This window comes from Chlorocebus sabaeus, chromosome 17, assembly GCF_047675955.1.
Source record: "Chlorocebus sabaeus isolate Y175 chromosome 17, mChlSab1.0.hap1, whole genome shotgun sequence".
Lineage (NCBI taxonomy): Eukaryota > Metazoa > Chordata > Mammalia > Primates > Cercopithecidae > Chlorocebus > Chlorocebus sabaeus.
The window spans coordinates 71,340,593-71,368,251 of record NC_132920.1 but is presented as its reverse complement, the minus strand read 5'-3'; the positions used below and the strand labels follow the sequence as shown (position 1 = coordinate 71,368,251).

General features: G+C 35.9%; 1 long non-coding RNA gene and 1 other non-coding gene across 2 annotated transcripts in view; one reads left to right on the top strand and one right to left on the bottom strand.

Moving 5' to 3' along the window:
* The window catches only part of LOC140708952 (uncharacterized), a 149,614-nt gene that overhangs the window by 99,038 nt on the left and 22,917 nt on the right, over positions 1 to 27,659 (bottom strand). The gene's annotated exons all lie outside the window — the stretch shown is intronic.
* On the top strand, positions 1,325 to 1,462 carry LOC119620217 (U4 spliceosomal RNA). Its single transcript, XR_005236692.1, has one exon. It is a non-coding gene; the product is annotated as a U4 spliceosomal RNA (small nuclear RNA).

Below are 27,659 nucleotides of genomic sequence, written 5' to 3'. Positions count from 1 at the left end.
TGATGCCCAGGAGGAAATTCGATCTGTGCATCTGAAGTGCAGAAAGGGGTCAGAGTTACTGGAGACTGAGTTTGATATGTCATATGCGTATGGGCCATACTTCAAATAATGAATATGCATAAGAAAGTCTGAGAAATAAATTAAAATGTTTAATTATAATCTTTATAATTAAAAAATGAGGAAAAAAAGAGCCGATGGCAAGGCACAAACATACCTGAAGGACACAAAAAGAAAGAAAGAGAAACTTATGCAAGAAGGGGATGGAAATAGCCTTCAAAGAGGGAGGGAAATAATCCAAGGTACAGCACTGTCACAGAAGTCAACAAGAGAGAGCATCGGGAAACAAGAATGACTTGGTGATAAGAAATAAATTTATAAAATATATATTAATAAGTCAAAGGAGAAAAAATATCATATCAACAGATGAGAAAAAGTCACTGGTAGAATCTAATGAATATTTTAATGGCAAGTGCTCCTTTAACATAATAATACATATGTATATATGCATGTGTGTTTATATATGTGTATATATGCAGGTGTTGTGTGTTTTGGGAGTCTCCAAGACCACTCTAGTTTTGATAGTTTACTAGGAGAATTCACAGGACTTGGCATATAGTTGTATATACTCACAGCTATGATTTATTATGGTGAAAGGATATAAAATGAAACTAGCAAAGGAAAAAAGGGCACGGGGTGAAATCCAGCATCCTCTCCCAGTGGAGTCAGACAGAATGAACTTAATTCCTCTAGCAATGAGTTATAACAACACAAGTGAAATGTCTACTAGGGATGTTCCTTAGAAGCTCAGTGCCCCAGTTTTTTACTGGGAGCTGGTCACACAGACACTATCTGCCTAGCATTTTCTAAAACTTCAGAAGGAAAGATGTTCAGCATAAACCATATTGTTTGCACAGTTTAGACATAGTAAGCTATTCTTAACAGGAAATGGTAGGAATCCTACCATGATCCAAATGCCACCCAAGGGGTAACCTTGCAAGTAAGTCTTTCTACAGATGGCAGTCTCAGGTTTGCCATGTTGCCTCTTCTCTCTCTCTCTGTGTGTGTGTGTGTGTGTGTGTGTGTATGTGTCTTCGTGTTTGTGTATGTGTGTGTGTGAGAGAGAGAAAGAGAGAATGATGGTTGGATACACGTTAGAAAATCAGGAGAGACGCGTGCTCTTTCTATTATTACTGAATATTGTTCTGAAAGTATTAAACAATATAATTAAATAAGAAAGAAGGAATCAGAATAAATATTGTAAAGTAGGTAATGTTACTTAAGAATAATACAATTTTCTATTTGAAAATTATAGAAAATCAGTTCTAGCTTTGCACAGTGGTAGTATCATAGCCACTGAGGTCTGAGATGCAATCATTGCTCACTGAAAACTTTCCCCCAAAACCCTGTCATGATGACTTGCAATGTAGTTGACACTGGTAATTTTTCACAGTCTGTAAGGAGACTGATTTTTTTAAAAAGAAGAAAATCAGTTCTAGAAAGTATCAAGATAATAAAATGATTTGGGAATTTTAATAATATAACAGAAAAATCAGAATATGTAATAAAAATCAGAAAAGATAAATGATCTCAGAATGCACTTTGAGGAGAGTGCAGGAAGTCAATTCAGTGTGTGTGAATAGGCCCAGACCATATCAGGAAGAAGTGAGAAACCAGTATGACCATAGCTGAGAGTAAGGTAATAGAGAATGAATAATGAGGCTGAAGAGTTAAAATTGGGGCATAACATGCAGGGCTTTGATTGGGATTTTAAAAATTCCATTCTTAAAGCAGTAAAAGATTTCTGAAGAGTTTTGAAAGTTTTAAAATACAATAACATTTGCACTCTGAAAGCATCATTCTAGCTGCAAATATGGAAATAGTTTTGAGGTGAGCCAGATATATAAGCTTTGGATGGAGATTTATAAGAATAATATCTACAATAGAATGAAATCTATACAGTAGATTCTAATAGTTTAGGGTGATGGTAGCAAAGATGAAAGAAAACTAGAATAATCTGGTGATATTTAGGAAATACAACTGGTAGCACTCTATAATTAATGGGACGTGAGGATGAGAGTGAGTGAGGAGCTTCAATGATTTCCAGGTTTCTGAATTGCACATCTGTACAGATGACAGCATCATTTTTGTGAGATAAAAGACACTGAGGACATAATTCAAATAGACTAAATTCATAACCTAAAACCTTTTTTCCTCAAAACTATTATTTTAACATGTGTTTCAATAGATATTTGAAACCCAGAAAACAGAGGAAGGACTTTTTTAATTCTTTTATTCTCTGAAGACATGGGCTCACATCATCTGAAGGGGGATGGCCAAAGGGCAATTACCATAAGTTAGGAGAATATTTTTAAGTGTACCAAAATAGTGTCATGTCAAATATAAAGTTTTTATCTAATGAAATTATAAGCAGAAACCTAATTGCACCCTCCTCTGGAATTTGTATTTCTGATAAAAAATAATAATAAGAAAAAGTCATCTTGGAAAAAATAAAGTTGTTTCTTTTACTTAAAGTAAAAAACTGAAAGGAGTAGGAAATGTCAAACAGTAATCAAATGCAGAGGTCAAGCAAGGTACAGGTTAGAAAGTGTCCACCACATTTAGGAGAAGGGAGGTAATCGGTGACCCTGCAGAGTTAAGATTCAGGGGTCTGAAGAGCATCCAGACAGCAACAGCTTGTGAAGTGACACAAGATGAAGTGGAGACTTAAATATTTTGACAAATTGGCTAGCAAGTGAAGTAGGAGCTAGATGGTAGCCAAAGAAGAAAATAAAATCTGGAAATAACGCTGTTATTGTTTAATTTTAATAAAAGACATATGCATGTTTCATTGCTAGTGAAGAAGTTTTGAGATATTAGAAATTAAAATTTTAAAAATATTAAATAATTTTAAAATAATGTAATGAAATATACCAAGATAAAATATATTTTTTATGCCTGGATTTGGGAATCTGGAACAATTTTAAAACTTTTATTAAAATTATACGAATTTTAAAAATTTAGTAAAAAAAAAAAAGATTTTATATTGAGAAAAATAAGGACAATCAGTCTCATTTTACAACAGGAAAAAAAAAAAAAAAAGAATGCTGGTCTCCAGGATTCTATCCTCTGCATATGAGCTGAGGGGCCAGAATCTAAGCGATTTGTACAATGCTCTGTCCTGGCTGCTCCTTTCCACCGAGGAGCAAGATCACTACAAAAATTTCATTCTACATGATGCTAGAGAGCTAAAAGTTTGTAAAATAATGTTTAAATGGAATATAAATGTTAAAAAATTACAATGAAGATTTCCAGGTCATCCTATATGAAGGTAGTAGACACATTTCACTCTATACCTCTCACCTAATAACACCTAAAAACCCAGGACAAAACGTGTAAAACAAACATAAGCAGATTCTGCAATGTGAAGAAAAGAAGACATCTTTCTTAGAGACGTTATACTCAAGGAATAACCTGGCAGGATGTTTTCTGCCTCCTAAATATCCTAGCCCGGACACTGGAAAATTTCACAAGCTAGAAAGAAGGGTAAGTGCACACCCCCAAAAAGCAAAACAAAACAAACAAAAACCAACCAACAAAACAAAACAAAACAAGCCTATTTTCTTTAGCCAAAGGACCTGGAAGGGGGTGCCTATGCAGGGCATAACTTTTTGGATGACACCAGAAACACTCCAGAGGAAAAAAGTGCCCTCCCCCACCCTGTCATTTGCAGCAGCTGATACCAGGACTATGTCAGCAGACGTTACCACCACAACCCAGTAGCAACTACGAAGTGCTCCCTCTTGGATGGTAGGTGTCTGTGGAGGCTTTGTATGTGAGAGGGGCCTGACTGCCACCCCAGCCTGGTATTAATGAGTAACATGATCTAAATACAATAAAAAGTAACTTGTCATGCCAAGAAGCAGAACAATGTCAAGTTTAATGAGAAAAACCAATCAACAGACACAACATCTACACAGCAGAGATATTGGAATGATGTGACCAGATTTTAAAGCATCTATAATTTTTAAAAAATACCTCAAAGAGCAACTATGAACCCTCTTGAAATGAAAACAAAAACAAAAACAAAAACACAAACTTTCTCAGAAAAAAAAAAAAATATATATATATATATATATAAGAACCACATGGAAATTTAAGAATGGAAAATACAACAACAACAAAAATTCCTGCTTTCAGTATTGATGGAATAGCTGATATTGACCAATACTCCCATAATGAACCATTAAAAAAGTTAGACTAAAGCACAAAAATATCCATTTGAAGGAATGAATGAGAGACCAGAGGAGACAGAACATGAGACACAGAATTTCAGAGCGAAAAGAAACTCATTTAGGTGAACATTATACTCTGTAGCACTTTTTCACTTGAGACATTTGTTGTTTTTTAAGCTGGAGAAAAAAAAAAAAAGAAAAGAAAAGCAGAAAGAGCTTGCTAACAGAAACCTGAGATAAGATTTTGGGGAGACTGGGGAGGCAGAACTTGGAGTTCAGGGATATCCATGCAGGTTGGACTTGAAGAAAAATTAATCCAGATAGAAACAAAACAGTTAGGGGAGCCCAATACCTTGCCTTATGTTTCCGTTGCAGGAATGTGCTATCTGTTAAGCAGCACAGAAGCTTGAGGAAGAGATGCCAAGCACAAAGCAGTGTCTAGTTGTCTGGAAAGATGAGCAGAGATCTTGGAAAAATCATGAAGATAGAAAAAAAAAAAAAAAAATGGAGTCCAGAGCTCTCTGAGGAGAAGGGTCCCTGATCAACGTCTAAGATTTCCAGGCAAATGTCAGAAAGAACAGTATCATAGGAGTGAAAATAAGTTGGAAATAGGGTGGATCTCACAAAACTGAATTAATTCCAGTCCAGCTTCCTGTATTTTAACTGCCTGTGAGAAAGTGAAATAAATTCTCTCTGGAAGAGTAAAACAGCAGCCAATGCCTCCAAATATCTCTAATATTTTTTATTATTCAATTTTCTATAACACATAGGAATGTCAAGAAATAAGACAGGATTAGCAAACTCAAGATAAAAAAGGTCAGTAAAAATACGTGGTGATCTATTTTTCATCAATATTAGGTGATTAAGATACTGAAGTCGTCAGAGAGGACTTTAAAATAACTAATTCGATTCTCAGGAAAATAAATGAAAAGATGCAAAATTTCACCACAATATTGGACTCTACTAAAAATTCAAATCAAATCTATAAAAATTTATTAAAGTGAAATCAAATGCAAAGGGCAACATCTAATTTTTAGAAACAAAATTACAGATTTATTGCAGCAGAAGAAAAGGATACCAAACTGCAAGACCAGTCAATAGAAAATGTCGAGATTAGACCAAAGTAAAAAATATTTAAAAATTTTAAAAACCAACTTGAGAAAAATGTGAGACATAGTGAACATTTCTAGTATATGTGCAATTGTAGTCCCAGAAGTACAGGCGATAGAGAATTACGACAGCAGTAATATATAAAGAGAAAATGACCAAACATTTTCCAAAATGATGAAAGACATTATGCTACAAATTCAGAAATCTACAAATCTGTAGAAGAATAAATTTAAACTAAAAGAAAATCACACAGAGGTGCCTCATAGTTGAACTTCTGAAAGTCAAAAACAAAACAAAATAATAGCATTTAAAGCAGTCAAAGGAAAATGGCATATTACCTTCAAATGAACAATGATACTGCTAAAAACCAACTTCTCAGGAGAAATTATATAAAACAGAGGAAAAGTATATTATTAAAAAGACTGAAGAAAATAACTTTGAAATTCTATATCATTAAAAACATTTTTTTAACTTGTATAATTTTATGGGCTACAAGTGTCATTTTGTTACATGGATAGATTGTGTAGTTAGTGGTTAACTCAAAGCTCTTAGGGTATCCCTCACTTGAATAATGTACATTGTACCCATTAAGTAGTTTCTCATCATACACCCTCCTCCCACACTTTGCAACCTTCAAAGTATCCATTGTCTATCATTCCACACTCTTGCATCCATGTGTACACATTGTTTAGCTCCCACTTACAAGTGAGAATATGCAGTGTTTGTCTTTCTGTGTCTGAGTTGTTTCACTTAAGATAATGACCTCCAGTTCCATTCATATTGCTGCAAAAGAAATGATTTCATTTTTTATGGTTTCATTGTATCCCATTGTGTGTGTGTATATATATATATATCATATATATATATATATATATATCACGTTTTTCTTCTCTAGTCATCCACTGATGGACACTTAGGTTGATTCCCTATCTTTGCTATGGTGAATAGCGCCATTATAAACATACAAGTGCAGGTGTCCTTGTGAAATAATGATTTATTTCCCTTAGGGAGAGATACCCAATAGTGGGATTGCTGGATCAAATGGTAGTTCTATGTTTACTTCTTTGAGAAATCTCCATACTGTTTTCCATAGAGGTTGTACTAATTTACGTTCCTATCTACAGTGTATTAGCCTTTCTTTTCTCCACATTGTCTCCAGCATCTGTTATTTTTTCACTTTTTAGTAATAGAAAATCTGACTGATGTAAAATAGTATCTCGTTGTGGTTTTAATTTGTATTTCTCTGATTATTAGTGATGTTCAACATTCTTCATATGCTCATTGGTCATTTATGTGTCTCCTTTTGAAAAATGTTTATTCATGTCCTTTCCCTATTTTTTGGTTTGTTTGTTTGTTTGTTTGTTTGAGACAGAGTCTCACTCTGTCGCCCAGACTGGAGTGCAGTGGTGTGATCTCTACTTATTGCAAGCTCCTCCTCCCAGGTTCACGCTATTCTCCTGCCTCAGCCTCTATAGTAGTTGAGACTACAGATGCCTGCCACCACGCTCGGCTAATTTTTTTGTATTTTTAGTAGACATAGGGTTTCACCATGTTAGCCAGGATGGTCTCAATCTCCTGACCTCGTGATCTGCCCGCCTCTGCCTCCCAAAGTTCTGGGATTACAGGCATGAGCCACCATGCCTGGCCTCCTTTTTCTATTTTTAATGGATTTTTTAATGGATTTTTTCAGTTGTTTGAATCCTTTGTAAATTCTGGATATTAGCCCCCTGTTGGGTGCAGGTTTGCTATTTCTCTGTGTGTGTCTCTCTCAAGATAATGGCACCTTGATCCTGGACTTCCCAGCCTCCAGAACTATGAGAAATAAATTTCTATTTATTTTACATTCCCTAACTTGTGATATTCTGTCATAGCAACACGAAATAGACTAAGAAAAAAAAATGGTATAGAAAAGAGAGGCTGGTGTTATTCATCAAGACAATGGGAGAATAAGCCAGGAAGCATTTCAGAGATCTTTGGGGCTGCACTTCTGATCACAGGCCCAGAGAAAGGCCTTGGGGCAAGGTTTTTAGAGAGGCACCCTGGAGGCCTCAGCATTTGTTGCCCTGTGCCACCTCATGTCTCATCTCTGCTCCCTACATTCTGGCACAGCACCCCCTCAGCCACCCCAGCCATGGCTTAAGTGGGCCTAAGTGCAGCTTGGACTGCTATTCTGGAGAGTGCAAGCAATAAACCTTGGCAGCATCCACATAGTGCTAATTCTACAGGCCCTCGGAGTGTGTGGGCTTTTGGACCATGGCAGCCACCTGGATTTTAAAGGATGCATCAGGCAGCCTGGGGGCTTAGGCACATCCTGCTACAGGAGTGGTGCCACCACAGAGTTCCCACTAGGGCAATGCCCAGCAGAGCTGTAAGGTTGAAACCACTTCAGAGTCCCCACTAGGCTTAGTAAAGCGGTGGGGATGGGACTACCCTCTGAAACCACAAAGCTGTAAAGCTACCAGCTTGAAATTCCAGTCTTGGAGAGCTGCAGGCATGAGTCTCCAACCATTAACAGCTGTTTCGCGGGCTGAGCCCAGCAAAGCCATGGAGGGCAGGGCTATCCAAGTCTTTGGGGGCCAAACCCTTGCTCCAGTGTGCCCAGAGGTAATACAAAGAGGTAAAGATTATTCTGGAATCTTAAGATTTAATGTTGTTTGTCTTGTTGGCTTTAGGACTTACGTGGAACCAGTTTCCCCTTTCTTTTCACTTATTTATCCCTTTTGAAATGGGAATGTCTAGCCTGTCCCACCATTGTACTTTAGAAGTGGATACATTTTTATTTCAGTATCACAGATGGAGGAGAACTTATCTCAGAATGAATCATGTTTTGAGTCTCATTTATATGTGATTTTAAAGGAGACTTTGGACTTTCGAGTTCATGCTACAATGAGTTAAGACTTTGGGGGCTATTGGAATAGAATGAATGTAGTTTACACATGAGAAAGACATGAATTTGGGGGACCAGAGGCAGATGATATGATTTGAATGTGTTCCCCCCAAAACTTTTCTGTTGAAAACTTGATCCTCAATGTGATGATGTTGGAAGATAGAACCTTGATGAATAGCCTAATGCTGCTTTTTTTTTTTTTTTTTCAGGAATGGGTTTGTCACCTTGGGAGTAAGAATAATAAGTTCAGTCCTCTTTCTCTTTCTCTTTCTCTCTCTCTCTCTCCCCTCCCCCCTCCCTTATTTGCTTCCCCTCTCCCCCTCTCCCTTTTTCGCTCCCTCTCTCCCCCTCTCCCTTTCCTACTCTCTCTCTCCCCCTCTCCCTTTCCTCCTTGCTCTCTCCCTCTCTCCCTTTCTCCCTCTTTCCCTCTCTCCCTTTCCTGCTCCCTCCCACCCTCTCTCCCTTTCTCGCTCCCTCTCTCCCCCTGTCCCTTTCTCACTCCCTCTCTCCCCCTCTCCCTTTTTCACTCCCTCTTTCCCTTTTCTTACTCCCTCTCTCCCCTTCTCCCTTTCTCACTCTCTCTCTCCCCATCTCCCTTTCCCACTCCCTCTCTCCTTTTTGCTCTTCCACCATGGGATAATGCAGCAAGAAGGCCCTCATCAGATGTGGCACTTTGGTCTTAGACTTTCCAGCCTCCAGAACTGTAAGAAATAATTTATATTCATTATAAATCACTCAGTCTGTGGTATTCTGTTATAGCAGCACTAAAAAGAGTAAGACAGTGTCTAAAGGAATTGAAATCAGTATATTAAACAGATATCTGCATACCATGTTCATTGCAGCATTATTCACAATAGCCAAAATAGAGATACAACCTAAGTGTCCATCAACAGATAAATGAATAAAGAAAAAATGGGGCATATATACATAATGGATTATTAGCCTTAGAAAAGAAGGAAATACTTCCATTTATGATAACATGGATGAAACTAGAAAATATTATGTTAAGTGAAATGAACCAGGCACAGAAAGACAAATACTATATGATCTCACTTATACTTGGAAGCGAAACAAGTTGAATTCATAGAAGTAGAGAACAGAGGCCGGGCACAGTGGCTTATTCCTGTAATCCCAGCACTTTGGGAGGCCAAGGCGGGTGGATCACGAGGTCATGAGATTGAGACCATCCTGGCTGACATGGCGAAACCCAGGCTCTAATAAAAATACAAAAAAATTAGCCGGGCGTGGTGGCAGGTGCCTGTAGTCCCAGCTACTCGGGAGGCTGAGGCAGGAGAATGGCGTGAACCCGGGAGGGCTTGCAGTGAGCTGAGATCGGTCACTGTACTCCAGCCTGGGCGACAGAGCAAGATTCCATCTCAGAAAAAAAAAAAAAAAAAGAAGTAGAGAATAGAATAGTGGTACCAGGTGCTGGGGAGAAAGTTAGATGGAGAGAAGAGAGATGTTGGTCAAAGGTTACAAAGTTTCAGTTAGACAGGATGAATAAATTTTAGTGATCTTTTGTACAGAATCATGACTACAGTTGATAATAATATATTATATGTTTCAAAACTGCTAAAAGAGTAGATTATAAATGTTCTCACCACACCAGAAAACATAAGTGAGGTAATAAATAATTAGCTTATGTAATCATTCTACAATGTGAATATATCAAAACATCACATTGCATATGATGCATGAATATATACATATTTATGCATATATATAATTTATCCCATAAATATATACAACTATTCATCAATTAAAAATAGAATAAAAATTTTACAACATGAATTTAAAAATCAGAAATAAAAAAAGAAAAAATAGGGAAATCCAAAATTACAGTTGGAAGATTTAAACACATCACTCTTGGTAACTGATAGAAGAGGCAAATACAAAAGTAGTAAAGATACAGATGACTTGAACATCCCTAATTTTGATAAACTTGTCTTAATTGAGATATTTAGAAAACTACCCTTGATATTGGCATTTTTCCCAAGCTCGTTTGGTATATTTACCAAAACTGATTGCTTGAACCATGGAACAAGTTTCCAGAAATGTCAAAGAATTTACATCATATAGAATATTCCTGCTATTTCCATTTTTATTCAACATTATACTTGAGATCCTAATCAGTGTAATAAAGTTAGAACAAAAATATTTAAATCCTAAAAATTCGGAAAAAGGTCTTTATTATTCCTAATTTTGTATATATAGAAAGAGTCAAAAGAATCTACAAACCATTATAATTAATAAGTGAATTTAGCAACATGGCTGGATAAAAAATCATTTGTATCTCTATGTATGGCAAAATTTAGAAAATAAAATTAAACAAATAAGATAATGTGAACATACAAAATTAACTGATAAAAGAGAAAAAAGAGATAAAACTAAAATCTTACAATTAGATATTGAATAAAATTGGTAAAATGTGATCTGACAACAAAAGCTATATACAAAGAAAAAAATGAAAGTACAGAACTGTACCTTTAATAGAATTAACATACCAGTGAAACAAAGAAAAATAAGATGATAGAAAAACAGTTTAATTCTGCTAAGGACTAGTGTCATTCATTTGCTTTTAATACATTTTTATATTCGTTTATCCTCTACTGTTTTCTTATTTTCTTCTACTTTGTTGTGCTTTATCGAGTGTTATTCTGATTCTGCTTTCAACTATTTCTTTAATTTTTATCTTTTAAACTCTGTTTAAACTTTATTTAAAGTTTTCTACTTCATCTTAAAATCTATACGTACATTTTATCCCATATCAGTATAATTGTATTTAGTATAAACTTACATATTTATTCTATAAACAAATACATTAGTAATTTAATATTTGGCTGCCCCCCCACCTCAAAGTTAAGTTGATGCAGTACTGTATTTCCCTCAAAACCTCAAAAGCTCAGAAGGTATGTTACCTCAATTTGTAGAACCTAACCTTCTATTTCCCTCCAAAATGAAAGCTGGTTGGGAAATGTATAAGGCAAAAAATGATGGCATTTGCTAAAAGTCTGATGCTAATAGTCAAGTTGAAGTATTCATACTTCCTCCAGAAAAGAGATGTGCCTGCAAACAATTTCTGGACACAATAAAGAATACCAAGTACCAAAAGTGAGGATGCTGCTGAGCACAGGTTAGCGCTATATAGCATATATTGTCTGGGACTCATGGGGATAAAAGACAGGGAAGACTCCAAGCTTTCACCTTTTTCAGGATTTGTCATTCCGTGTGTGTTTTTACCCCTTCATTTGTTGTCCCTTTGATAAAATCTTCTGAACTCACCTACTTTTTCATTCTAGATGCTTCTTCCCTTTCTCTGACTCTCCACATCTTCCGTAATATCTTGCCGTGCTGTTAATGCTGTTATCCTGGTGTTTGTGTTTTCAGAAGTCTTGAACTACTGCAAATGTTGTACCTCTCAGAATATATACAAAGAGACACATGCACAGCCATCATTGATCATACAGTTAGGCCAGTCAAGTGGGTGACAAACAAAGGGGAGGCAGTTGGGCAAACCAGTGTATTTCAGAATGCACAAAGGTAAAATAGGTTCTTTACTTAAGGAATGAAGAAAGCAGAATCACTCACTGAGACTATGAGACATACCACACTTTTGTGTAGGTTGGTGTTACCTACTTCTATAATCAACCTATTTCTTTATTTATCCTCTGTGTAGCCTATGTGGAGAAACACAAAAATATTACTGTTAAACTGCTGCAGACTGGAGTAATTTATTGGTAAAAAATATGAAAATAAAAAATGCATGTGTGATTATGAAAAGTTTTAATTCTTATTTTATAATATATTTTCTTACAAGATCACTAAAAGTCACTTAGGAAGGCACTTCTTTTTTTAAGCTTTTCTCTGGAGTCATTGTACTATGGTCTATTTTTTAATATAGGAAATGAAAGTTTTCATTGTGAAAACAAGCTTGATGTTCTACAACTCACAGGCCATCACAGAGTGTTCTAGAAAGTGTGTCATTTCCTTTTCTAATCTTTTTTTGATAGTTAATCAATTTCCTCTGTCTTATAAATATCACACAAATATAATATTGGCCAAAGAACACACACAGAGAAAGAACAGATATTTGTATAAAATTCATTTCCATGTTCCAATGTGTGCACCTCCTAAAAGCAAGTAAAGGCAGTCCAGAACACCTAATTTTGTGAATTTTTGAAGATTTTATTTTTAAATTCTATTTAATCATTACTTGAGGGAGGTGCTCAAATACCCAAAGACAGTTAATTCTAACAAAGAATGAGTACATCATCAACAATCTTTAACTCAACTTCCTTTCAGTGCTAAGTAGAAATAAATAAATTTTTTAAAAACGGAAACTAGTACTCGAGTCAATTTGTACGTAACAATTGTAGAATACAAAATACAAAGAACTAAAGCAACTTTGTAACAATTCCTGAGACAAATAAATTTCCATCAAATACAGAAAGTTGACTGTATTAGGCAACTGTGATAATTTCTAGAGCCGTGAAGTTTGCTGTATTCAGGAGATACAGGTATGCTCCCTTCTCCAGAGGGCAGTGATAACCAAAAGCCTTAGTAATCTTTGAAATTTCCCTCTCCTAGCTCCCTAATGTCTGTGTTAATGATTTCAAATTGCATTTATTGTTTAAGTTTCTCCTCTTCTTACTTGTGGTTCCTATCCAAAGCTACAGACTTAAGACCACTTCTCCCACTTCAGACCTATATTTCTACAAAGGGCAAGTCTCAGATAACAACCATTGCAAAAATTCAAATGTTACCATAACTATTATTTTCTCTTTGGACAACTGAATCCTAAAATTTAACTGACTTGAACTGCCATGATTAGTAATCTTTGACTACACTAACTAGTACTAATCTTTCGTTTAAATTCACTTTTCAGCAAAATTGAAAAAGTATATATGTGTTACTGGACCAAAGGCAAGGGACAGTAGCCATCAGTTTTTAAAACTTATTTTATTGCACTATGCCATAACTCACCAATGTAAAAAAAATGCTCTTTTTATATTTCACAAAGCATATATTGTGTCTGAGACACTCCCTCATATCCAACTCAGTAGTTTTTGGGTGGAGCTCAGAGATATTTATTCAACAAGTTCTTCAAGTGATTCTCATGTCCAACAAAGTTTAAGAACAATTAAAGTGGTCAGGATGGCTAGATATAGAATTTTTAAAAGATCAATTTTGGAAGAATATGGTATTTTTTCCTTAAAAGGAATCTTTTACCTGCTTTTTCCTTTTAGCAGTAACTTTAAATGCAAGTTACTCCTTGAGACTCCTCACTTGATCCATAGAAAGAGCCAAGGGGAACTCCCTCAAAACTCTCTTAGGTCCTAAGATTTTATTTTTGCTTGTAACAGCATATCAAGCAATACAGAGCTACAATTAACTTTGGGGCAAAATTTGGATAAAATATTCACCATTTTTTCTTCTTTTGAGTATTTTCAACAGTATCATTTTTTATATTAGAGCAACTACTATCATTCAGAAAGACACTTAATGCCATCTGCAGAAACTCAATCTGAGCTTTTAAAACTTGAGATTGATCTTTCTTCTTGCCTACTTCTCTGGTCCTAGAAACACTGATCAATAGAAAACAATTTGTCATCCCAAATATAGTATACAATTTCCTTGTGGGATTTTAAATCCAAGGTATATCTGTATTCATCATTTTATGTGTGAAAAATGTAAGAGAAATAAAACCTTGTTCATTGTATTAACTCCTTCTAGTCCTGTCATTTTGAAGCATTGGTTGGATTCTTAATTCTCTATTGTCTGAAGATACTAGAGCTCTTTCACTAGCAGAAATCCATTTAGATAAAAACCTTCAATCATGTGATCTAAATGTCCAGGTGTTACACCAACTTGGTAGGCCTTCATCTGTCAACCTTAATCACTCACCATCTCATATCACAGGCTCCCAGCATCCTTCTTTTAAATTCTTCCTACAGATTATTTTCAGAAACAGCTTCTTACTAAAAATTACCTTTTGCCTATTGAGCAGTTAATGTCTCTTTTTAATGATGTTATTGTTGAATACCTGTTTTTCATCATTTAATCACTTATTTACTCTTACCCAATGAACTTGAAATTCACAGAATCTAAAGTCTCAAAATCCTCAGACACTGTTTATGTAAACAAAACTATAAAATATGAGAAAATTGACTTATGTTCTACTCTTATAAGGTCTGTTGTTGTTCATTTGTTTTGCCATTGTTTCGTTCACATGAATATATGAATTAGATTAGTATTTGCTTATAGAATAACCTGTCCTAAAGATAATTAAAATACTTCCAGTCCAGTTATTTAAGTCCATTTTTTCACCCAATAGCAAGGGACACCTATCTGAATGCAAATATATTCCTGACATATTCTTTAATGATTCCTCCATTGTGAATCTCTACCATAAAGTTGGAACTCCTTGGCAGGATGACGTACAAGACCTTTCATACTTTGGTCATGTTTTCTGCACCCCTTATTTTGTAATTATGCTTCTGCAAGATATACACTTGATTATAGTTGAAATACACACACACATACTCACAAACACATGTGTCTTGCCTCTCTGTCTACACTCTACACTTACGTTGGTCTTACCGTCTTACTTCCTCAACCTATAACTGAGCTCAGGTCAACCTCTAAGAAAACCTTTCATGGTCCCAGTGCCAGAATGAATTATATGACCCATCTTGGTGCTCCTATAGCACTGTGTCTATTTTGTATCAATGCATTTGATGATGTTGTGTTTCATTGTCTATTAATACATCTTCTTGCCTGCTATTACTGAACTTCTTGAGAACAGGTACTCCATCTTATTTATCTTTTATTCTTCTGGTTGATATCAACTAGTGCTCATAAATGTTTGTTGAATAGATGAAATAATTAATGTATAAATACATAAGCTCAGTTAATGTGGTAGCCAGAGAAAGAAACATGCTTAAATAGAAATAGTTTCCTCTGTTAGCAAATAGACCATGAGTTTGGTATTCCAAGTATTTAAAGGCAAGGTTTGTTTCATAAAGTTCTATGTACCTTTTGAAATACTCTTTTCTTAAGTAATAATTCTTTTGATTCTGACCATTTTCATTTTTAAAAGCTTAATCATAAAATAATAAAATATTCTGTCTTCTTTTTTTCAGTGGTAGCATAGAGGGTACTAGAGAACATGTGGTGTGTGGGATTAACGTGGGAAGACCTGGCTGACTTCCTTTTTTTCATGTACTATCTGTGAATTTGATTAGGCCACCCAACTCCTCAATGTCTTAATTTATGTGCATAAAATGGTATAATAATACTAATCCATACTACTCATTAGATTTCAAATGAGACAGCTATGTGAGACTATCAATAAGATCAATAAGAAGTTTTTTTTTTTTTTTTACGATACTGTCCTTTCCCCCAATGTGTGCCATTAGGGCTTTTGTCAGAAATCAGTTGACTACAAATGCATAGATTTATTTCTAGGTTCACTATGCTGTCCCTGTGGTCTCTCTGTCTGTTTTCATGCCAGTACTGTGCTGTTTTGGTTACTATTCCTTTGCAGCATATTTTGAAGTCAGGTAGTGTGATGCCTCCAGCTTTGTTCTTTTTGTTCAAGATTGCTTTAGCTATTCTGAGTCTTTTGTGGTACCATATAAATTTTAGGACTGTTTTTCTATATCTGTGAAGAAAATCATTGTTGTTATCATAGGGATTACATTGAAGCTATAGACTACTTTGGGTAAAATGGATATTTAAAAAAATATTAATTTTTCCAATCCATGAATGTAAGATATCTTTTCATTCCTTTGTGTCCTCTTTAATTTCTTTAATCAGTATTTTATAGTTTTTACTGTAGAGATCTTCTACCCCTTGATTAAATTTATTCTTAGGTATTATATTTTTTTATAGCTATTATCAGTGGGGTTGTTTTCTTGATTTCCTTTTCAAATAGTTTGCTATTGGCATTTAGAAAAGTTACTTATTTGGGGGATGTAGATTTTGTATCCCACAACTTTACTGATCTTTCTTATTATTTCTAAGAGTTTTTTGTGGAGTCTGTCAGATTTTCTATGTTTAAGGTCATGTAATCTGCAAAAAAAAAAAAAAAAAAAAAAAAGGACAATTTGACTTCTTCCTTTCCAATTTAGATGCCCTGTATTTCATACTCTTGCCTAATTGCTCTGTGTAAGATTTCCAGAACTATATTGAATAAGAGTGATGAGAATGAGCATTCTTGTCTTATTTCAAATTTTAGAGGAAAAACTTTCAACTTTTCCCATTCAATATGTTAGCTGTGGGTTTGTCATGTATGACCTTTACTGTGTTAAAGCATGTTCCTTCTATTTTTAATTTGTGGAGAGTTTTTATCATAAAGGAATGTTGAATTATATCAAATGCTTTACCTGCATCTGTTGAGATAATCGTATGGCTTTTGTCCTTTATTCTGTTAATATGATGTATCATGCTTATTGATTTGCATATGTTGAATCATCCTTCAATATCTGGAATAATCTCACTTGATCATGGTGAAAAATATTTTTGAGGTACTGTTGTATTCAGTTTGTTAATATTTTGTTAAGAATTTATGAAAAACTGAATATTCATATGCAGGAGAATGAAACTAGGCCTCTATTTCTCATCACTTACAAAAATAAACTCAATATGGAATAAGATTTAAATGTAAGATCTAACACTATGAAACTACTAGAAGAAAACACAGAAGAAATGCTTTATAATATTGGTCTGAATAAGGATTTTTAAGATTAGACTAGACTTCAAAAGCACAAGAAACAAAAGCAAAAATAAGCAAATGAGATTACATCAAATTAGAAAGCTTTTGCACAGAAAAGGAAATAATCAACAGAATGAAGAGACAAGCTACAGAATGGGAGAAAATATGTGTAAACTATGTATCTGACAAGGATTACTTTTAAGAATGCACAAGGAAATCCAACAACTCAACAGCAAAAGAGGAAAACCCCACAAATAAACCAATTAAAAATAGGCAAAGGATCTGAATAGACATTTCTCAAAAGATGACATACAAATGGTCAACAAATATATGAAAAAAAAGTTCACTGTTATTAATCATCAGGGAAATGCAAATTGAAAGCACAAAGAGATTCATTTCAACCCAATCAAGATGACTATTATCAAAACAATAAAAAAAGACTTGGAAGCAGAACAAGATGCCTGAATAGAAGCCTCCAGCAAATGCTGCCCCTCTCCACGCAGGAACACCAATTGAACAACCATCTACAAAAGAAAGCACTTTTATAAGAACCAAAAATCAGGTGAATGACCACAGTACCTGGTTTTAACATTACATCAATAAAAGAAGCACTGAAAAGGGAAGAAAAGACAGACTTGAATTGCCACTACCACTCTTCCCCCAACCCTCAGGAGCAGCAGCAGCTGTGTGGTGCAGAGAGAAATCTGTGCACTTGAGCTAGGGAGAGCACAGTGATTATGGGACTTTGCATTGGAACTCAGTGCTGCCTGTCAGTGTGGAAAGCAACATAGGGCAGAAATCCCCAGTGACTGAAGAGGCCACAGGGCTGGTGACCATTTAAACCAGCCCTAGCCAGAGGGAAATCATCTATCCAGTGGGTGGAATGTGAGTTCCTGAAAGCCCTGACACTATGGGCTAAAGTGCTCTGAGATCCTAAATAAACTTGAAAGGTGGTATAGAAAACAGCTGCAATTCCTAGACATGTCCTGGTGCTGTGCTGGGCTCAAAGCCAGTGAATTTGGGATGCATGCAAGCTAGTGAGCCATTGGCAAGCATAACCAAGTGAGTGCTTCTGTTGCCCCTCTCCCAACCTCAGGCAGCACAGCCCACAGCTCCAGGCGAGACTCCTTCCTTCTGCTTGAGGAGTAGAGGGGAATAGTAAAGAGGATTTTGTCTTGCAACTTGGATACCAACTCAGCCATCGTAGAACAGGGCACCTGGCAGATTCCTGAGGCCCCCATTCTAAGCCCTAGCTCCTGGACATTTCTAGACACACTGTAGACTAGAAGGGTGCCCACTGTCTTAAAGGGAAGGACAGAGTCCTGGCAGGATTCATAACCTGCTGACTAAAAAGCCCTTAGGCTTTGAATAAACATCAGTGTTATGCAGACAGTACTCATTGCAGGTCTTGAATGAGACCCTGTGCTGTGCTGACTTTTCGTGTGACCCAGCACATTCACAGGTGTGGTGGCCACAAGAAGAGACTCATTTGGCTTGAGAAAAGGAGAGAGAAGAGTAAGGGGAACTTAGCCTTGCAGCCTTGCAGCTTGGTTATCAGTTCAGCCACAGTGAGGAAGAGTATCAAGCAGGCTCCTGGGGTAATCAATTCCAGGCCTTGACTCCTGATTGACTCTGGGCCAGAGGGTAGTCCACTGCCCTGAAGTAAGAAATTCATGCCTAGCAGCATTCGCTACATGGCTGAATGGCCCTTTGTGCTTGAGTGAACACTGGCAGTAGCCAGGTAGTACTTGCTATGTCCCTGTGGCAGTGGTGGCCACAGAAAGAGGCTCCTTCTGCTTATGGAAAGGAGAGGGAAGAGTAAGAAGGACTTTATCTTGTGGTTTGGGGTGCCAGCTCAGCTGTAGTAGAATAGAGCACCAGGTAGATTCCTAAGGTACTGATTCCAGGCCATGGCTCCAGGACAACATTTTTGGACCCTCCTTAGACAAAGGGGGAGCTTGCTGCCCTGAAGGGAGGGCCACAAGCCTGGCTGGATTCATCACTTGCTGATTGGAGAGTCCTAGAGCCTTGAAGTAACATTGGTGGTAACCAGGAAGTGATCCTGGCAGGCCTTGGGTGACACCCAGTGATATGGAGGCTTCAGATCTGACCCAGTGCAGCCCCAGTGGTGGCGGCAACAGGGGTCGTGTGTCACTACTCCCCTACCAGGCTGCAGGCAGCTTAGCATGGAGAGCAAAACTTCATTTTTGGGGGGGAAAAGTCAGGGATGAGAACAAGAGTCTCTGCCTAGTAATCCAGGGAAAGCTCTTGATTCTACTCAAGACCACCAAGGTGGTAGCTCTAGGAGTCTGCAAGAGCCACAGCATTATGGGCTGGAGGTGCCGCCTAAGGCCGATATAGCTGCAGTGACAAAAGATGTAGCTCACAGCACCCAAGTCCCTTCAAATACCTGGAAAGCCTTCCCAAGAAGGACAAGCATACAGAAGCCCAGACCACAAAGATGATAATAAATAACCAACCCATTGAAGCCCAGATACCAACCAACATCCACAAGCATCAAGACCATACAGAAAAAAACATGATCTCACCAAACCAACTAAATAAGGCACCAGCAACCAATCACAAAGTGAAAGAGATATGTGATCTTTCGTACAGAGAATTCAAAACAATTGTGTCAAGGAAGCTCAATGAAATTCAACACAACACAGAGAAGGAATTCAGAATCCTATCAGATACATTTAACAAAGAGATTAAAATAATTTAAAAGAATCAAGCAGGAATTCTGGAGCTGAAAAATTCAATTAACATATTACAGAATGTATTGGAGTCTCTGAACAGCAGAACTGATCAAACAGAAGAATTAGTGAGCTTGAATACAGGCTATGTGAAAATACAGTAAGAGGAGACAAAAGAAAAAAAGAATAAAGTATGCCTACGAGACTCAGAAAGTAGCCTCAAAAGGGCAAATCTAAGAGTTATTGACCTTAAAGGGGAGGTAGAGAGCTAGATAGGGGTAGAAAGTTTATTCAAAGGGATAGTGACAGAGAACTTCCGAAACCTAGAGATATATATCAATGTTCAAGCACAAGAAAGTTAGAGAAAACCAAGCAGATTTAACCAAAGGAAGACTGCCTGAAGACATTTAATAATCACACTCCCAAAGATCAAGGATAAAGAAAGGATCCTAAAAGCAGTAAGGGAAAAGAAACAAATAATATACATAGGAGTTCCAACATGTCTGGTAGTAAATTTCAGTGGAAACCTAACAGGACAGGGGAGAGTGGCATAACATGTTTGAAGTGCTAAAGGAAAAAACACACACACACACACACACACTTTTATCCTGGGATAGTATATCTAGTGAAAGTATTCTGCAAACATGAAGGAGAAATAAAGACTTTCTTGGACAAACAAAAGCTGAGGAACTCCATTAACACCGCATCTGTCTGATAAGAAATGCTAAAGGGATTCCTTCAATCTGAAAGAAAAAGATGCTAATTAGCAATAAGAAAGCATCTGAAAGTACAAAACTCATTGGTTATTAGAAGTAAGCAGACAAACACAGAATATTATAACACTGTAATTGTGGTGTGTAAATTACTAATATCTTGGGTAGAAAGATTAAAGAAGAATCTATCAAAATTAATAACTACAAATTTTCAAGCCATAGAAAGTATAATAAAATATAAATAGAAACAACAAAAAGTAAAAAAGCAGGGGTGCTAAAGTTAAAGGGTAGAATTTTAATTAGTTACTCTTTGCTTGTTTGTTAGTTTCTTTTTGAAATCACCATTAAATTGTTATCAGTTTAAAATAATGGGTTATAAGATGTTATTTGCAAGCCATATGGTAACCTCAACTCAAAAAACATGAAACACACACAAAAAAACTAAAAAGCAGGAAATTAAAACACACTACCAGAGAAAATCGCCTTCACAAAAAGAAAGACAGGAAGGAAAGATGGAATGAAAAGAAGACTACAAAACAACCAGGAAACAAATAACAAAATGACAGTAGTAAGACCTTACTTATCAATAACAACATTGAATGTAAACAGACTAACCTCTCCAGTTAAATGACATACAATGGCTGAATGGATTAAAAAACAAGCTCCCATTGATCTATTGCCTATAAGATACACACTTCACCTATAACACACACAGACTGAAACTAAAGGGATGGAAAAAGATATTCCATGCCAATAGAAATCAAAAAAGAGCAAGAGCCGCTATACTTTAATCAGAAAAAAATAGATTTTAAGACAAAAATTATAAAAAGAGGAAAAGAAGATCATTATATAACAATAAAAAGGTCAATTTGGCAAGGGGGTGTAACAATTATAAATATATACGCACCCAACAATGGAGCATCCAGATATATAAAGCAAATATTGTTACAGCTTGAAAGAGATTGACCCCAATATAATAATAGCTGCAGACTTCAACACTCCATTTTTACAAATTGACAGGTCATCCAGACAAAAAAATCAACAAAGAAATACCAGACTTAATCAGCACTATACATCAAATGTACATAAGAGATATTTACAGAACATTTTATCCAATGGCTACAGAATACACATTCTTCTCAGCACATGGATCATTCTCAAGGATAGACCATATGTTAGGCCTCAAAAAAGTCTTTAAAAATTCAAAAAATTGAAATCATATCAAGTATTTTTTTCTGATCACAATGAAATACGCCAATAATCAATAACAAGAGGAACTTTGGAAACTATACCAATACATGAAAATGAAACAATATGCTCCCAAATGACCAGTGGGCCAATGAAGACATTGAGAAGGAAACTGAAAAATTCCTTGAAACAAATGATAATGGAAATACAATATACCAACACCTGTGGGATACAGTGAAAGCAGTATTAAGAGAAAAGTTTACAGCTATATGTCCCTACATCAAAACAGTAGGAAAACATAAAATAAACAATCTAGCAATACATCTTAAAGAATCAGAAAAGCAAGAGCAAGCCAAACCCAAAATTAGAGGAAAAGAAATAATAGATATCAGAGCAGAAATAAATGAATTGAAACAAAAGATATAAAAGATCAACAAAATGAAAAGTTGATTTTTTAAAAGATAAGCAAAACCACAAAACTTTAGCAAGATTCAGAAAAAGAGAGAGAATACCCAAATAAATAAATTCAGAGATAAAAAAGGAGACTTTACAGTGGATACTGCAGAAATTCAAAGGATCATTAGTGACTACTAGGAGCAGCAATCTGCCAATAAATTGGAAAACCAAGAAGAAATGGATAAATTCCTAGACACATACAACCTACCAAGATTGAACCATGAAGAAACCTAAAACCTGAATAGGCCATTAACAATTAATGAGATCAAAGCCATAATAAAATGTCTCCCAACAGAGAAAAGTCTGGGACGTGATGGCTTCACTGTTGAATTTTACCAAACATTTAAAGAATAACTAATACCAATTCTACTCAAACTGTTCTAAAAAATAGAGGCAGAGGGAATGCTTCCAAACTCATTCTATGAGGCCAGTATCACCCTGATACCAAAACCAGACTAAGACACATCAAAAAAAGAAAATTACAGGCCAATATTTCTGATAAATATTGGTGCAAAAACCTCAACAAAACACCAGGAAACTAAATTTAACAACATATTTAAAAGATCATTACCAAGTGAGGTTTATCACGAGGATGCATATACATCCCTGGTTCAACATATACAAATCAATCAATGTGATACATCATATCAATAGAATGAAAGACAAGAACTATATAATCATTTCAATTGATGCTGTAAAAGCATTTGATAAAATTCAGCATCCTTCATGATAAAAAAAAAGCCTTAAAAAACTGGGCATAGAAGGAACATACAACACAATAAAAACCATATATGACAGACACACAGCTAGGATCATACTAAATGGGAACTCATGGAAAGCTTTTGCAGTCATACAAGAGAAAGACATATAAGGCATCTGAATTGAAAAGGAAGAAGTCAAATTATCCTTGTCTGAAGATAATAGCTGGAGACTTCAATACCCCATTTTCAGAAATTGACAGGTCATCCAGACAAAAAATCAACAAAGAAATACCAGACTTAATCAGCACTCTGCATCAAATGTACATAAGAGATATTTACAGAACATTTTGCCCAATGGCTGCAGAATACACAAACTTACTCGAATGCTAAAAATGATCTTATATTTGGGAAAACCTAAAGACTCTACCAGAAAAACTATTAGAGCTGATAAATTTAGTAAAGTTGCAGGATACAAAATAAACATACAAAAATCAGTAGCATTTCTATATGCCAACACCAAACTATCTGAAAATGAAATCAAAAAAGCTATTCCATGTTCATGGATTTAAAGAATCAATATTGTTAAAATATCTATACTACTGAAAGCAATCTATATATTCAATGCAATTTCTGTCAAAATACCAATGACATTCTCCACAGAAATAGAAAAATAATTCTAATATTTATATGGAACCACAGAAGACTAAGAATAGCCAAAGCCATCCCTGAGCAAAAAGAACAGAACTGGTGGAAGCATAATACCTGACTTTCAGTTATACTACAGGGCTATAGTAACTAAAACAGCATGGGACTGGGTTAAAAAAAAAAAAAAAAAAAAAAAGACACATAGACCAATGCAAAAGAATAGAGAACCCAGAAATAAACCCATACATCTACAGTAAACTCATTCTTTGACAAAAGTGCCAAAAGCATACACTGTGGAAGGGACAGACACCTCAATAAATTGTACTTGGAAAACTGAATATCCATGTGAAGAAGAATGAGACTATACCCCTATCTCTCATCATATACAAAAATCAAATCAAAGTGTATTAAAGACTTAAGTCCAAGACCTCAAGCTATGAAGAAAGAGATATATACAACCCATGTTTATTGCATCACTATTCACAATAGCAAAGATTTGGAAGCAACCTAAGTGTCCATCAACAAATGAATGGATAAAGAAAATGTAGTATGTATGTACACAATGGAGTACTATTTGGCCATAAAAAAGAATAAAATTCTGTCGCTCATGGCAACATGGATGAGCCTGGAGGACACTATGGTAAATGAAATAAGTCAGGCACAGAAAGATAAATACCAGATTTTCTCACTCATATGTGGGGGCTAAAAAAGTTGAGCTCATAAAAGTGGAGTACAATTGTGCTTATTAGAGGCTGGAATGTGGGGAGGGTAAGGAGAGTTTGGTTAATAATACAAAATTGCAGCTAGAGAAGGGGAATAAGTTCTAGTGCTCTATAGTACTGTAAGGTGACTACAGCTAAGGATAATTTATTATATACTTTCAAATAGCAAAAAGAGAGGATTTTGAATGTTCCTTACACAAAGAAATAATAAATGTTTGAGGTGAACATTTACACCTTATACATTACACATTACATAAAGTATGAAAATATCATTCTGTATCCCATAAATATGTAGAATTATGTGTTAATTTTAAAAACTCCAAAATCAAAGCAAGAGTGTATTAATAGCTAATCTTCAAAAAGTGGGAGATGCCTGTTCTTCCTGGCAGTCTGTAGCTTCCTGTGCACCAATTTAGAACCAGGTAGGGAGGAGGAAGGAGCTGACTAGCCTAGCTACTCCAAATCTCTTTCATCCATTACTTTCCCTGACCAGTTCCTCAGTTTCTTCTCCCCACTTCTTTATCTCTTAACTGTGAGCTTGTACACCCTCTCCCCAACTGCTCCCATCTTTGCCTTAGATGCCTCCTCCATACAATTTAAGTTGAATTTTCTTTTCATTTTATTTTTCTGTGATATAATTTTTCTCCATTCCTTCTTTTCTTAACATTCCTGGTTTGTTGATGGCAATTTTTCTTGTTTTCCTAGGATATTTTTGACTTTTTAAAAGTATCTTCTTTATTATTTTGTAAGATTTTTGGTGGTTGGTAGGGTGTAGGTGTGTGTGTGCTTGGTTGGTTATTTTGATCCAATCTTTATTAAATAGTGTGTGGGGGGAGAATCTCTTTGTTTTTGCATAATTTTCTGTCCTGTTCCTCAGGTTATTCTTTTCTCCTCTACATGATTTTTCCAAGGAAAAAGAAAACCTAAGAGTTGAGCTGAATACTGAATATCTTCTTTACTTATACATTTTTGTCTCTAGTCTCTTTGTTCTGGAAATAAAAGGCCAAATAAACTAAATATATTCACAGTGCAGGGGAAAAAAAGACAAAAAAGAACAAATGCTGGTGAGGATGTGGAGAAAAAGGAACTCAGACACTGTGGGTAGGAATGTAAACTAGTACAGCGATTATGGAAAACAGTATGGAGGTTCCTCAAAAAATTAAATACCATATCATCCGGCAATCCCACTTAGCATACATTCAAAGGAAATGAAATTAGTATGTTGAGGAGACATCTAAACCATCATGTTTAATGCAGCACTACTCACAATAGCCAAGATTTGTAATCAACCTAAGTGTCCATCAACAGATGAATGGATACTAATATATTTGCTCAATGGAATACTATTCAGCCATTTAAAACGAATGAAATTCTGTAGTTTAGAGCAACATGGATGAGCCTTGGGGACATTATGTTAGGTAGGATAAGTCAAACACAGCAAAAACAAATACTGCATGATCTTATTCATATGTGGAATCTAAAAAAGTGGATCTAGTAGAAGTAGAGATTAGAATGGTGGTTTCCAGAGGCTGGCAAGGATAGGGAGGAGGGGGAATGGGGAGAGGTTGGTCAATGGGTATAATGTTATAGTTAGATAAAGGAAGTAAGTTCTAGTGTTCCATTGCACATAGGGTGGCCATAATTAAAAATAATATATTGTACATTTCAAAATAGCTTGGAGAGATTTTGAATGTTCTCACCACAAAGAAATGACAAATGATTGACATGATAACTACGCTCATTACCCTAATTTGATAATTATATATTGTAGACATGTGAAAACATCACACTGCACCCCATAATATGTACAATTGTTATTTTTCAATTAAAAAAATAAAAATTTCAATTAAGACGTGCTTTTTGACCGGGCGCAGTGGCTCACGCCTGTAATTCCAGCACTTTGGGAAGCCAAAGCCAGTGGATCACGATGAGGTCAAGAGATCAAGACCACCCTGGCCAACATGGTGAAACCCCATCTCTACTAAAAATACAAAAATAAGCTGGGCATGGTGGCGAATGTCTGTGGTCCCAGCTACTTGGGAGGCTGAGGCAGGAGAATCACTTGAACCTGGGAGGAGGAGGTTGCAGTGAGCCAAGATCACACTACTGCACTCTAGCCTGGTGACAGAGTGAGACTCCATCTCAAAAAAAAAAAAAAAAAAGTGCTTTTATTTTTCTTTTCTAAACTGCTTGGTTTTATATGATCCCCCACTCAGTATGGAGTTATATTAATTCAAACAGTCCAATATCTGAAGCACTTAAATATTCATTAAAATCATTATTTATGTTCTCAATGAACATAAATTTATAAACCACAAGCTCTTAAAATTCCCTTGTACACCCCCATTCTTCTTTCACTTCACTTGTCTTTTCTCTCATACATGGTCTGAAGCTTCATTCTTCACACCTCATTTTCAACTCTGCACTAAAAGCTTTTACCCAACCAGTGAAGGCTTTTCCCTCACTCCTCATTTGCTCCATCAATATCTTCTATTAAGGGGTCAGAGAAAAAAACTTGTCCACAAATACTCATACATTTGTAGTTCATATTCCAGTTTTATATACATGATGAGTAGAGCTCTAAAGAGCCTGCACGTTCCCTCCTGAGCCTGCCCCTGACAGATAGATTACAGCCTCTCGGCACTCTATACCTCCACAGTCATAACCCTGATCACACTTAACTGCCACAGCCTACCTCTTAAGTACAGGGGACAAACACAAGGATTCCTTTTTCTAATTCAATCATTCATTCATTCAATGCTTTTAAATATCATCTCTGTGCCAGATACTATGCTAACAATGAAAATTCTGGCCTCTGACTTCAGAGATTTCAAAAATACAGTGGAAGAAAGACACATGAAAATACCATTTATGTTACCATCTCATAAGTAAAATAATTCAATTAGTTAACCTTAATTTTTCTCCTTTGTGCTAGTCACTGCAAAAAGATCCTATGATAGAGTGGTGAAAAGTGTAAGTACTGAAGATATATATGTAATACAAGAAACATTCTGGAAAGAGATGTAGTCTAGGAGATCCAGCAGGCATCCTTGAAGAAAGTATCTTTAAACTTTTACCTGAAGAATGACTAGGATTTTACCAAACCTGAGGCAAAAGAATTGGCATGTCTGGAGGCCTAGGGGCCAGATAGAATTGAATAGAGCTGAGAAAAGTTTATTATCTTAGAAATATAGGCTGAGAGTGGAAAGAGGAATATACTGGAAAGGTATGCAATCACAGGACATGGAAGGGCTGGGAAAAACAAGGGCTTTACCATAAAGGCAAGGGGAAATTACTGACGAGTTTTAAATAGGCAGATTTGAATTTTTGGAATTTCATCATCCTGATTCAGGGCAGACTACAGACTACTTTAAACTCTGGGGGACCAATGCTTAGGTGACATCACTGGTCTAAATAGATAAGCTGGTATTGTAGATTAGGGTGATGGTCATCAAATGGGAGAAAACTGATGTATGTAGAGATGCTTAGAAGATGGAATTAATAGTACTTGAACTTCATTGTATAGACAATATAGGGAGAGGCTGGAGTTTCTGGATTGATCAGAGGGAAACAGTGATTGAGGTAAGGACATT